The sequence below is a fragment of the Schistocerca nitens genome, chromosome 7, assembly GCF_023898315.1.
Source record: "Schistocerca nitens isolate TAMUIC-IGC-003100 chromosome 7, iqSchNite1.1, whole genome shotgun sequence".
In the NCBI taxonomy this organism is placed as follows: domain Eukaryota; kingdom Metazoa; phylum Arthropoda; class Insecta; order Orthoptera; family Acrididae; genus Schistocerca; species Schistocerca nitens.
Window position 1 is genome coordinate 188878431 of NC_064620.1, and position 13114 is coordinate 188891544.

At 43.9% G+C, this 13114-nt stretch overlaps 1 protein-coding gene and 1 non-coding gene across 2 annotated transcripts in view; one reads left to right on the plus strand and one right to left on the minus strand.

Moving 5' to 3' along the window:
- Window positions 1-13114, plus strand: part of LOC126195528 (dynein beta chain, ciliary-like) — a 930907-nt gene that overhangs the window by 382797 nt on the left and 534996 nt on the right. The gene's annotated exons all lie outside the window — the stretch shown is intronic.
- Trnas-cga (transfer RNA serine (anticodon CGA)) lies at window positions 6776-6850 on the minus strand. The gene has a single exon. It is a non-coding gene; the product is annotated as a tRNA-Ser (tRNA).

The following is a 13114-nucleotide window of genomic DNA, read 5'->3' on the forward strand; positions in this document are numbered from 1 at the left end:
ATGTCCCCAACATGTTAGTCAACAGACAGCTCCCAAGCCTTTGTTCTCCCCATGACCTCCAGCAACCCAGTACTGGGAGTGCATCCATGTGGATTTTGTGGATCCATTTATGGATGTGTTTTGGCTGATAGTCATTGGTGTGTTTTCACATTTACCAGTGTTCCTTAGACACTACCAAAGTCGCTATTCATGCGCTCTCAGAATTTTTTTCTGTGGAAGGTCTCATGGTTGCTCTCGTTTCTGACAATGGGCCTCAATTTCTTTCGTAGGCATTTCACAATTTTTGTGTCTGGTTAGGCTCCCCTCCATTTCACCCCCAGTCTGATGGGGATGTGGAGCACATGGCACACATCTTTAAGACCCAGACAAAAAAATATTTGCAGGACTTCCCCACAAGGGAGGCATTAGTTTTTTCTGACGACCTACCAGATGACTCCTATTGGTTCCTGTAACCTTACTGAGCTTCTCCACAGCTGCCAGCCAAGGACAATGCTCCACCTCCTCTGTCCATGGTCCAGCTCACCATTGTATTCCATTGATCAAATTTTCTGCTGGGTTCAGCAGTCTAGACATGTGGGTTTGGTCAGTGCCCACACTGGTTACCAGCAGCCATCCTGTTTCAAAACAGTCACTGCATCTACACTGTCATGACTGGAAACTGAGAGGTCCGGGCACCATTTGATATCAGCTCTGTGTCTGGGTGGACCTCCCCACACCATCCATGACACCACCTGAGTTAGTGCCCTGGTTGCTGGGTGCCACCTATCTTTTGGTGTTCCAGCCTCCTCTTCCACCTGTCAGTGCCTCCACCCAATGAGCCTATGACTTCGCAGCCTCTGGCTGCAACTCTGGTGGCCCTCCAACCAGTGCACAGTCTCCTCGCCATTTCAGTGTCACCTGTGTGACGTCAGTCTGTGGCAGAGTTGCCTCCACATTCCACACCACCACCGGACATTGCCAGGAATCCTGGCTTGGGCTGCCCATCGCTGGACCTGTTGTCTTAAATTCTGATTGGGGGGGTGGGGGGTGGGGGGGGGGACACTTGTCACACTGGCCTCTTTTGCCTGTATTCTAAGGCCTCCAGCAACTAGGAGTTGCTACCATCTCACTTCTGAAGCCTCTATGAACATGGATGCTGTCTCCACAGTGCAGTTGTCCACACTTTGCCCAAGGAATTAGCAATACTCCAACCCCAAACGGGCAGGGTGTAGAAGTGACCTGCACAGATTCCACACCTGAGATCTAGATGCACAGTTGTAAGGCATGTCGCTGAAGTCTCTAGTCACTAGAAGTGTGAGAGGCTACTGCTTAAGGATGCATTCACAGCCTCTCCTCCTCTGTGCACTCTACCAGCCAGCTGACACCTTATAGAATCAGGCCTGGCCAGCCTCACCCTTAGTTATATATTAACATTTTGACTAGGATTATCGGAATAGTGGTGTAGCCACTCTGTGGCAGGTGTCTTCTTGTACAAGTTATTTCTAGATGTAATAAAGTGTTATGTCTGCCATTCTATCTGTGTTCTTGTTGTTAGCTCTGACTTTATAAACTCGATATATTGAGCATGTCATACTTTTTATACTTGGAAAATTTGTTCAGTGTATTACCTTGAACACATATCTGGCTAAGTGTTTTTACAATTATTGTGAGGTATGGCTTGGTGGCTCAGTAAATAAGTGTCTGATAAACATATACAAATCCAGCATGTCAATTTGAATTCAGACCTAGCGTTTTTCTGTCACTTATTACTTTTTGATCTCAAGCAATGACCAGTGTAGATGAAAAATAACAAATTGCACTGTGGTTTGCAGTAGATGTTGAATTATAGGTCCTCCTATAAATATCTGGCTATGTTAGTTAGAAGGTTGCCAGAAGGCAAGGGTATACCACTTCCATTAGCACCATACCAAGTGAAGCAGTGTGATGTTCAAACCAGACTTTCGACTGAGGACAGCTTTACTGTTTTACAGCAGTTGTATAGACTTCCTATGAGTTTAGATATAAGTGTTTGCATTTGTTTTTTTTAGATTTGGTTGTGTTACTAGCAGTCAGTCTTACTGTAATACATTTTTCTATCTGATGTACATTGAGATCATTAAATTCTTTACTTCCTTTCATTTATTTTAATGTGTTCAGCAATATATTCTGAAACCACATGCCAGTTGCACTAGGTGGATCTTAATGTTCTCTTGCTAGCACATGGTTATGTGTAGAGTCATGATTTACAAGACAAGAGAGTTTCTTGATGAAAAAGTTCTGTAGCCAAAGTAGGTTGTAAAGTGCACAAATAGGACACCTACAAAGAATTTTTATACCTTTTATTAAAGCATTGAGGTGGTTACAACTTTTTGATCTTTCTTATAAGTCTACAAATCTTATTAGGCACCTTACTTTATTATTAATAGTTACTACCTGCTTCATTAAATTCCCTACACTTTCATGACTGATTTCCATGTAGTGTTTCCTATTTGTTGCATAGGACTCATTAATATCATAACACTACTCTCTTATTCCAACATTATACAAAAGCAACACAATGAAAATGTTTTGTGAGCTGTGTAAGTGCCACAGGATGTTGACTGTCCTCTGAGCTCAGAACATAATCAATAAATCCAGTTATCGCCATTTTATTTGACCATCCTTCCTCAAATCAGTTTTGGGATGGATCTTGTATTATATATTTTGTTGTTGTTTGTTTATTCTTATAATTATGATTTTTTTTTATTTACAGATTTCAGAAACATGTAGATGGTAGTTACTGGTCTTTAATTGCATAATTTATGTTTGCTGTCTTGCTTAAATATTGGCTTTATGTAATATTCCCCAACAAAAGTAGGACATAGTGCAGACCAATCTATAATTTATTTCTATATCCAGTTAACTTCCATGTAATAGATAAGTTCCCCATGACAAATGGCTTGTACCATCATGATTATCAAATGGTAGTAATAAATCACATGTCAGTCAGGATTACGTAAGAAAGAAAATGAGCAGTTTCACAAAATCATGAATACTGACTGAGCCACACTGTTCCTAGTGAATTACTGGTCAAACAATAACTAAGATTATCAGTAGCACAAAGTATATGAGATGTACAATTCTTTTCTCCAAATATTTTAGAACTAATCAAACAATAGAAAATCCAGGAAGGAATGTAACAATACCAGAGAAGGAAAGTTGCTACTCATCACATAGCAGAGATGCTGAGTCATGATAGGCACAACAAAAAGATTCGCGCAGTTAAAGCTTTCTGCTATTAAGGCCTTTGTCAGCATTAAACACACATACACACACGCGCGCACACACACACACACACACACACACACACACACACACACACACACGTAGACGCAACTTGCACACACGTCTGCAGTCTCAGAGAGCTGAAACCACACTGTGAACAGCAGCACCAGTGCATGATGGGAGTGGCAACTGGGTGGGGTAAGGAGGAGGCTGGGGCGGGGAGGGTCGGGATACTACGGTGGGAGTGGCGGACAGTGAAGTGTTGCAGTTTAGATGGAGGGCAGGAGAGAAAGTGCGGAGGCGGGAGGGGGTAAGTAGTGGACAGGAGAGAAATAAAAAGAAATTAAAAGACTGGGTGTGGCGGTAAAATGACAGCTGTGTAGTGCTGGAATGGGAACAGGGAGGGAGCTGGATGGGTGAGGCCAGTGAGTAACGAAGGTTGAGGCCAGGAGGGTTATGGGAACATAGGATGTATTGCAGGGGAAGTTCCCACCTGCGCAATTCAGAAAGGCTGGTGTTGGTAGGAAGGATCCATATGGCACAGGCTGTGAAGCAGTCATTGAGATGAGGGATATCATGTTTGGCAGCGTGTTCAGCAACAGGGTGGTCCACTTGTTTTTTGGCCACAGTTCTTTGGTGGCCATTCATGTGGACAGACAGCTTGTTGGTTGTCATGCCTACATAGAAAGCAGCACAGAGGTTGCAGCTTAGCTTGTAAATCACATGACTGGTTTCACAGATAGCCCTACCTTTGATGGGGTAGGTGATGTTAGTGACAGGACTGGAGTAGGTGGTGGTAGGAGGTTGTATGGGACAGGTCTTGCACCTAGGTCTATTACAGGGGTATGAGCCGTGAGGTAAGGGATTGGGAGCAGTGGTTGTGTAAGGATGGACGAGTATATTGTGTAGGTTCGGTGAATGGTAGAATACCACTGAAAGGGGGGGGGGGGGGGGGGGAAGGATTGGGAGCAGGACATTTCTCAATTCAGGGCACTATCCTTCCCACCCTACTGTGGTATTCCACTGTCCATCGAACCTACACTATATACTCGTCCATCCTTACACAATCTCTGCTCCCAATCCCTTACCTCATAGCTCATACCCCTGTAATAGACCTAGATGCAAGACCTGTCCCATACATCCTCCAACCACCACCTACTCAGTCCAGTCACTGACATCACCTATCCCATCAAAGGCAGGGCAATCTGTGAAACCAGACATGTGATTTACAAGCTAAGCTGCAACCTCTGTGCTGCATTCTTTGTAGGCATGACAGCCAACAAGCTGTCTGTGTGCATGAATGGCCACGGGCAAACTGCAGCCAAAAAACAAGTGGACCACCCTATTGCTGAACACGCTGCCAAACATGATATCCCTCATCTCAATGACTGCTTCACAGCCTGTGACATATGGATCCGTCCCACTAACACCAGCTTTTCTAAATTGCACATGTGGGAACTTTCCCTGCAATACATCCTATGTTCCCGTAACCCTCCTGGCCTCAACCTTCGTTATTCACTGGCCTCACCCATCCAGCTCCCTCCCTGTCCCCATTCCAGCACTACACAGCTGTCATTTCACCGCCACACCCAGTCTTTTAATTTCTTTTTATTTCTCTCCTTTCCGCAACTTACCCCCTCCCGCCTCTGCATTTTCTCTCCTGCCCTCCATAATCTGCTATATTTTATAACTTTTACACTACTGGCCATTAAAATTGCTACACCATGAAGATGACTTGCTACAGACGCAAAATTTAACGTATAGGAAGAAGATGCTGTGATATGCAAATGATTAGCTTTTGAGAGCATTCACACATGGTTGGCGCCGGTGGCGATACCTACAACGTGCTGACATGAGGAAAGTTTCCAACCGATTTCTCATACACAAACAGCAGTTGACCGGTGTTGCCTGGTGAAATGTTGTTGTGATGCCTCGTGTAAGGAGGAGAAATGCGTACCGCCACATTTCCGACTTTGATAAAGGTCGGATTGTAGCCTATCACGATTGCAGTTTATCGTATCGTGACATTGCTGCTCACGTTGGTCAAGATCCGATTACTGTTAGCAGAATATGGAATCGGAGGGTTCAGGAGGATAACACGGAATGCCTTGCTGGATCCCAGTGGTCTCGTTTCACTAGCAGTCGAGATGACAGGCATCTTATCTGCATGGCTGTAACAGATCGTGCAGCCACGTCTCGGTCCCTGAGTCAACAGATGAGGACGTTTACAAGACGACAACCATCTGCACAAACAGTTTGATGACATTTGCAGCAGGATAGACTATCAGCTCGGAGACCATGGCTGCGGTTACCCTTGACGCTGCATCACAGACTGGAGCGCCTGCGATGGTGTACTCAACGACGAACCTGGGTGCACGAATGGCAAAACGTCATGTTTTCAGTTGAATCCAGGTTCTGTTTGCAGCATCATGATTGTCGTATCCATGTTTGGCGACATCGTGGTGAACGCACATTGGAAGTGTGTATTCATCATTGCCATACTGGCGAATCACCCAGCGTGATGGTATGGGGTGCCATTGGTTACACGTCTCGTGGGGCGCCATTGGTTACATGTCTCGTGGGGTGCCATTGGTTACACGTCTCGGTCGCCTCTTGTTCGCATTGACAGCACATTGAACAGTGGATGTTACATTTCAGATGTGTTATGACCCATGGCTCTACCCTTCACTTGATCCCTGCGAAAGCCTACATTTCAGCATGGTAATGCACGACCGCATGTTGCAGGTCCTGTACAAGCCTTTTTGGATACAGAAAATATTCGACTGCTGCCCTGGCCAGCACATTCTCCAGATCTCTCACCAATTGAAAATGTCTGGTCAATGGTGGCCAAGCAACTGGCTCATCACAATACGCCAGTCACTACTTATGATGAGCTGTGGTATCATGTTGAAGCTACATGGACAGCTGTACCTGTACACTCCATCCAAGCACTGTTTGACTCAATGCCCAGGCGTATCAAGGCCATTATTACCATCAGAAGTGGTTGTTTTGGGTACTGATTTCTCAGGATCTATGGACCCAAATTACGTGAAAATGTAATCACATGTCAGTTATAGTATAATATATTTGTCCAATGAATACCAATTTATCATCTGCATTTCTTATTGGTGTAGCAATTTTAATGGCCAGTAGTGTATGTATCTGGTTTTCCTTCACAAGTGTTATGGAACAATTACACAGGAAGCCGAGGGAAAAGTTTACAATCAACTGAGATGAAAGTCACTTGTGTCGGGAAGACCAAGTTTTATTTATTGCAGAGGACTTGACTCTCCAATTAAGAAATAGAGGTGCACCGTAGCAAAACTTCAAAATTCTTCACCTTGTTACAAAAGCTATAGCCATGCCTATGTACAAAAAATACAACATTACACGAAAAGCAAAGGCAATTTGGAGCACTACATTGCATGAAACGAGTAAACCCAGTGCCAGTAAGATAAATGATCAAGAATGAGATTTTCACTCTGCAGCAGAGTGTGCGCTGATATGAAACTTCCTGGCAGATTAAAACTGTGTGCCGGACCGAGACTCGAACTCGGGACCTTTGCCTTTCGCGGGCAAGTGCTCTACCAACTGAGCTATCCAAGCACAACTCACGCCCCTTCCTCACAGTTTTACTTCTGCCAGTATCTCGTCTCCTACCTTCCAAACTTTACAAGAGAGCTTCTGTAAAGTTTGGATGGTAGGAGACGAGATGCTGGCAGAAGTAAAGCTGTGAGGAAGGGGCATGAGTTGTGCATGGGTAGCTCAGTTGGTAGAGCACTTGCCCGCAAAAGGCAAAGGTCCCAAGTTCGAGTCTCAGTCCGGCACACAGTTTTAATCTGCCAGGAAGTTTCAAGATAAATGATCTTTAACTTCCTGATGGCAGTAGGTGTAAGAAGGATAGTATTAGGTTCAAGTTATTCGCCATTAAATTCAGTAAATTCTGTTAGTAACAGAAAACACAAGGACAATGGCCTGTGGTATGCAGCTAACTTATTTTAGTTAGAGAGACATTACATAGTCCACCAGTATACATTGGTTTTGCCAACACAACTGTTGAAGAGATATGCAAAATGTACAAAACACATTAGGTCACTGAAGGGCTGGCTGTGATTTCAACCAAAATGCTGAAATTTTGCTTTGATTAGATAGCACTCCCCATAAGTGAACTTCTAATCACTTGGTGACTCAAAGTATACTTTCTAAAAGAGTGAAATATGCACTAGTAATATTATTTACATAATGGGGATAAACAGATGACCTTTAATTATAGACCTCTCACACTCAAAAATTTTTGAGAAGGAGGCTTATAACAGAATATTAAACCACCTTTCTACCAATACTTATTTCCAGTTTTGTAAATGATAACCTGCAGAACAAGCAATATATGATCTGATAAATTTGTTTATGGTAGTACTAAAGAAACCTGTAGCCATTTTGTGTGACCCTGTCAAGACCTTCGATTCCATGATGGCATTCCCTTGCATAGGTGCAGTATATTTTTACTGCTGAAAACTTAGGGTCATGTAAATAAATGATACCGTGGGAAGAAAGATAAATTTTGAGAGCAGAAACATTAAATATTGTGTTTCATAAAGTTGAATATAAAGATGATTTATCAGCATTGAAGGACTTCCCAAAAGCTGTGATGTATGAAGTATACTGATAAATGGTACAAATATATCCATTCTGCATTTCTGTGAAAGCAGAACTAACACAGGGTCAAAGGGATCACTGTTCCCTTCTGGTGCTGTGAGGGTTGTAATCGAACTCCATGCTGGACCCTTCACTCATGTCACAATAAGAAAACCATGAGCAGCAAGCAATACATAGTATTTGGTAATGGCTGATGTGCAATTGCCTGCTGTGGATGGCTAAATGGTAGTATCATAAATGAATTAGTGCAGGCCCAACCTCTACCGATATTTGGTGCAACCACAGGTTGAAACACCCGCCACCTAAAACTGTCACATTATAAGTGTCCACATTATACCAAGTTTTGGACTTTAGCAGACAGGTAAATAAACAAGTTTCTTTCTTCTAACATGTTGGGTCTCATGGCCGAGTCCTAACTTGCATTATGAAGTGTTAATTTTATACACACCGTTCTACCACACTCATCCTACATGGCACTGTGGCATTGAGCACACTGATGTGTTATTAGTTCATGCATCTTTTATTTTGTAATTGCATTCTTATGCACATTATCTTTCCAAATTGGGCTTTGCCAGATGCTGTGCAATATCAGTAACCAAAAATTGTGTTAAATTTTTTATATTTATAAGCAGAAGTAAAGTTGTTTCAAATTATCTTGGACAAAATTGTTCATCTGGATACAGTTCACTATAAAATAGCATCCAAGAGGTACTTTTGTGTTTCAACGGTTGCTTCGTCAGGAAAGAGGGAAGGAGAGGGAAAGACGAAAGGATGTGGGTTTTAAGGGAGAGGGTAAGGAGTCATTCCAATCCCGGGAGCGGAAAGACTTACCTTAGGGGGAAAAAAGGACGGGTATACACTCACACACACACACATATCCATCCACACATACACAGACACAAGCAGACATATTCAAATTTGAATATGTCTGCTTGTGTCTGTGTATGTGTGGATGGATATGTGTGTGTGTGTGTGTGAGTGCATACCCATCCTTTTTTCCCCCTAAGGTAAGTCTTTCCACTCCCGGGATTGGAATGACTCCTTACCCTCTCCCTTAAAACCCACATCCTTTCGTCTTTCCCTCTCCTTCCCTCTTTCCTGACAAAGCAACTGTTGGTTGCGAACGCTTGAATTTTGTGTGTATGTTTGTGTTTGTTTGTGTTTGTTTGTGTGTCTATCGACCTGCCAGCACTTTCGTTTGGTAAGTCACATCATCTTTGTTTTTAGATATATTTTTCCCACGTGGAATGTTTCCCTCTATTATATTCACATTTATTATAATATACGAATTTTTCTGGTCCCTACTAAGCTATTCTCTTACTTTTTTCTGAGTACCTGGACATTTATTATTTCCTGATTTTGGTGCCTACCATCAACCTGCAACAGAATATAAAGCCAGATTCTGGATACAGGGCAGGGAGCCACAGGGTACATAAAAATTATTTTTGCTTCCAGTATTGTGGGTATAAGTGTCACAGTTCCTTGTAAATTCACTTTTATCATAAACTTTGAATAAAATCAAGGAGTAAATGTGTTGAAACATGGTTTTACAGTAACAAAGCCAAGATTATCTAAAATTAATTTCCATGATTATCAGTGTTAATGGATTTTACAGAAGTGGCATGTAGTAGCTGCTGCTTCTGCCAATCAGTATATAACTGTATTCATTCCACACCCTTGGAGGCTTTCATTTATTATGGGGCATATGGAGAATAATGTGAAAATGAATGAAGGGCCTCTGAAAGATGTTTATTTATTGGTTTCATGCAGTATTAAGAGTATGCTGCTGTAGAATACTTGTAAATACTTTTTAGACAATAGCTGCACTGCTCAAGATATTTAAGCGATAAGATATTATTTTGTGAAAGTATACAAAGTACCTACTCTACCCTGTATGAGATGAACACAGTGAAAGAGATTTATAGCAGCAAAGCAAGGAGAACGGGGCTTTTTGATTAACTTATCCTTGTGCTAGTGTTACCTCAATTTATTATCCATCTGTATGTCCAAGAGTTTCACATATGATGCTTGATTTGGTGTGTGTATACAATGACCATTTCTCTCTCTCTCTCTCTCTCTCTCTCTCCCCCCCCCCTCCCCCCCCTTTCTTTTTACATATAAGCAATTTTTATTAATTTGGAAATACACTCCTGGAAATGGAAAAAAGAACACATTGACACCGGTGTGTCAGACCCACCATACTTGCTCCAGACACTGCGAGAGGGCTGTACAAGCAATGATCACACGCACGGCACAGCGGACACACCAGGAACCGCGGTGTTGGCCTTCGAATGGCGCTAGCTGCGCAGAATTTGTGCACCGCCGCCGTCAGTGTCAGCCAGTTTGCCGTGGCATACGGAGCTCCATCGCAGTCTTTAACACTGGTAGCATGCCGCGACAGCGTGGACGTGAACCGTATGTGCAGTTGACGGACTTTGAGCGAGGGCGTATAGTGGGCATGCGGGAGGCTGGGTGGACGTACCGCCGAATTGCTCAACACGTGGGGCGTGAGGTCTCCACAGTACATCGATGTTGTCGCCAGTGGTCGGCGGAAGGTGCACGTGCCCGTCGACCTGGGACCGGACCGCAGCGACGCACGGATGCACGCCAAGACCGTAGGATCCTACGCAGTGCCGTAGGGGACCACACCGCCACTTCCCAGCAAATTAGGGACACTGTTGCTCCTGGGGTATCGGCGAGGACCATTCGCAACCGTCTCCATGAAGCTGGGCTACGGTCCCGCACACCGTTAGGCCGTCTTCCGCTCACGCCCCAACATCGTGCAGCCCGCCTCCAGTGGTGTCGCGACAGGCGTGAATGGAGGGACGAATGGAGACGTGTCGTCTTCAGCGATGAGAGTCGCTTCTGCCTTGGTGCCAATGATGGTCGTATGCGTGTTTGGCGATGTGCAGGTGAGCGCCACAATCAGGACTGCATACGACCGAGGCACACAGGGCCAACACCCGGCATCATGGTGTGGGGAGCGATCTCCTACACTGGCCATACACCACTGGTGATCGTCGAGGGGACACTGAATAGTGCACGGTACATCCAAACCGTCATCGAACCCATCGTTCTACCATTCCTAGACCGGCAAGGGAACTTGCTGTTCCAACAGGACAATGCACGTCCGCATGTATCCCGTGCCACCAAACGTGCTCTAGAAGGTGTAAGTCAACTACCCTGGCCAGCAAGATCTCCGGATCTGTCCCCCATTGAGCATGTTTGGGACTGGATGAAGCGTCGTCTCACGCGGTCTGCACGTCCAGCACGAACGCTGGTCCAACTGAGGCGCCAGGTGGAAATGGCATGGCAAGCCGTTCCACAGGACTACATCCAGCATCTCTACGATCGTCTCCATGGGAGAATAGCAGCCTGCATTGCTGCGAAAGGTGGATATACACTGTACTAGTGCCAACATTGTGCATGCTCTGTTGCCTGTGTCTATGTGCCTGTGGTTCTGTCATTGTGATCATGTGATGTATCTGACCCCAGGAATGTGTCAATAAAGTTTCCCCTTCCTGGGACAATGAATTCACGGTGTTCTTATTTCAATTTCCAGGAGTGTAAATAATGTTAGTTTTTGTAAGCTAAAATTTAAGCTGTTTACTATGAACTAGTTCTTAGCCTGTTCCACTATTCTCTCTGGAATGGATATATTTATGTAAGCAGTATACTTACACAATCAGCAAACACCACAGTTTTTGGAATGTCCTCCAGTGTCTGATAAGCATTTCTGTATCTGACTTTATGAAACACAGTATTTAATGTTTCTACTCTCAAAATTCACCTGTATTCCCATACTATCATTTATATTCTGTAGTAAAAATATTCTGCACCCACGCAAGGGGATGCTAGCACAGAATCGAAGATCTTCATAAGGCCTTATAAAATGGTTTCATGTTCCTTTAGTTCTACCATAAATGAATTTATGAAAGCATATGTTGCCTGTTCTGTAGACAATCATTTACAAAAATGATAATGAGTATTTGATGAAAAGCTATTGTCTGAAAAGCGATTTAGTATTCTGTTATAAGTTTCCTTATCAAGAGGCATTACAACATGTTCTTGGTTCTCACCACCTATCAGGACTTAATACACGTTAATTTCTTTGGTCTCAGTATTTCTCTTCAGCAACTACTCCTTCTTCACCCCCTTTTAGTTTTCTATATCTTTCATTTTCCATTTTCCGAAAAGTGCATATTTTTTCTGCCCTCCAACCCCCCCCCCCCTCCCCTTGCGTATCCTTGGCAAATGCATTATTTGGAATTTAGTTCCTCAATGAGTTCATTCACCACTAGATTCCACAGTAAAGGGGACAGAACTTCTCCTTGTGGGCAGCCTCTAGTGATGTTAATTACCATCTTTTCATTCATCACGATAGCCTCTACCTTCCTTCCACTAAACATGGCCCTGGTCCACCTACATATAGTGGTCCACAGCTCCTGCACCTCTGCTGCCCTTACCCTGGAATTGAAGGTCGTGTTGCTGAAGGCCCCTTCGATATCTAGGAAGATGCAGAGGGCTATTTCTTGGAAGTGAAGTGCTTTCTCCACTCTCCCAATGAGTTGATGGAGAGCTATCTCACATGATTTACCTGGCTGATACGTGTGTTGGTTTGAATGTAGAGGGACCTCCTCTCCTCAATATATACATTAACCAGTTTTTCCAATGTTTTGAGAATGGAGGAGGACAGACTGATTGGTCTCATATCCTTGGCCTTGGTATGATCAGATCTCCCTGATTTTGGAATTAAGACAACCTTCACTACCCTCCAAGCATTGGGAATGATACCTACTGCTAGACAAACCCTGAATAATATGCATAGCACTCTTATGAGATTTTCTCCTGTCTGTTCCAGGAGAGCCAGAAAGATTGCATCTGGGCCAGGTGACTTGAACAGTTGGAATGTTCCCACTGCCCATTGGATTTTATTGAAGTCCACACACTCTATGGCAGATTCCCAGTACTCTCTTCGAGTACCTGAGAACCATTGTCTCTCCGGGATCAATTCTGGTCTGTGTTTTCCGGCAGAGCATATTGAGGAACGTGAGATTTGAGGAGCAGTTCCAGTATCTCATGTGCTGTCTTTGTTTATTCCCCATCCTCCTTCCTCAACATACCTCCTGGATTGGTTGGTACTCTAGTGAGGATTCTATGAAGTCTGGCCTGTGCAGCCATGCTCTCCACTTCCTCACAGAATGCCTTCCAGGAT